The sequence below is a fragment of the Pteropus medius genome, unplaced genomic scaffold, assembly GCF_902729225.1.
Source record: "Pteropus medius unplaced genomic scaffold, Ma_sr-lr_union100, whole genome shotgun sequence".
Taxonomy (NCBI): Eukaryota; Metazoa; Chordata; class Mammalia; order Chiroptera; family Pteropodidae; genus Pteropus; species Pteropus medius.
The window spans coordinates 6820231-6821989 of NW_024342475.1; positions in this window are offsets into that span (position 1 = coordinate 6820231).

Below are 1759 nucleotides of genomic sequence, written 5' to 3' on the forward strand. Positions count from 1 at the left end.
GTCAGTGAGCAGGATTTGTCACATAAGTTCTAGTTTCTGGACCCCTTGTTTAATATATCAGAAATGCACTCTAGTATCATTTCCAATGCTATTTGCAGTCCTCAAGGATTCAGGGGAACATAGATGGGTTACTCCAATGGGGACTTCATGCAGCTACTTATATCCTCCCAGCTGCTAAAAACTTAGTTATGACTTCACTATAACCATTCATTTTATAGTGATTCTTGACCATTTTTCTTCCTCCAGAGAAGGAACACATATACCTCAGTCACATTTCAGTCATCTCTCAGTAATGAGACATCAAAGAGGGTCAAACAATTAAACTAAATCAATCTCAGCAAAAAGATTATTTGTCCATTTTTAATAATCCCGGTGCTCACATGCTTGTATTCCTCTTGAAGCTTATTTTTCATTGTATTTATATTTCTTTGACAGTTAAAAAATAGCTTAGCCTTTTATTTTCTTCTAATACTTTTCATTTAATTAACATTTAAAATAAAAGATATTTCTCATTCCCATTTTCTTAGGACCAATATATACTACGGTAAGACAAAGGGCCAGAGACCTTATACGTTACATACAGACATTTATATTTTGATATGCATTGGAACAGGGTCCTAAGTCCCTGTGCTTTATTGATATTTCTTTACTCCATCAAGGCTAGGATAACTGTGAGGTTCTGCTTGTCTCGTTTCTATACATCTACTTGGATGAGTAAACTAGCCAGGTCATCTTTTTCTTATGGTGATGGATGGAAGCACACAAGAGCATAAACACTCATTATAGAAGACAGTATGTCATTCTTTTGTCAACAGAAAGAACAATTATAAAAGAAGTGAGAAAGGAAAAACAGAATTTTATGTACGCCTTAAGAGTTCTCAGACAGAGTGGTTTTAAGTGGCATATATAAAACACGATTTTGTAAAGAAATCAATGCTTTTTAATTTTTTTAAATTTGCTCGAAATGCTAAAAGGAATGACTTTTATTTCTTTTTAAAGTGATTATTAACTCTCAGGAAAGTCATTCTTGCTCTGAAATTATTTACTATATATTTCATGTGGAACAGAAAAAGTTCAATTAGAATTCCAAAATGCACATTGTCCTTGTGAAAGCAAGCCGCTGTTCTTTTCTTAGTGGAATCATTCCGTAAACTCAGGGATCCTGAACATTTACCCATAGCTGAGAACCTTGTGTGTAGCTTATACTTTATTTACAATTGACTAAATATTTGTGTGGGACATCTCAGAGAAATCTCAAATCTTAATGAAACAAAAACAAAGCCCTTGACTTCCTACTCTCCTACATATTTATCCTCTTGTAAAACTCCCTAACTTTGTAGTTCCCACTTTTATTTGTTTTTTTAACTTGTTTTTGCCAGAAAACTGGAGTCATTTGACCTCCTCTCTTTCTCATGCCCCCTTTTATAATAACCTTTTAACTGTTCTTTTTTTAATGCCTCTTCTAATCATTTTCAATCTAGGCTTTATGTACAATGTAAATAATCTAATAAAATATGTATTTGGTCATGTCACTTGTTTATGTAAAACTCTTCAATGACATCCATGATACTAAGGATAAAATCTAAAGACTTTACTGTTCCAAAGATACTCTAAAATCTTTCTTTCATTCAACTGCGCGGCCATATCTCCTACATCTTTTCCTACTTCACATGATGCTATACTCATACTTTAGTTCCTCCTGTTCTCTCACATGCATATTCTGCTTTCAGCAAGAAGCAGACACATCCTTAAGTTAACA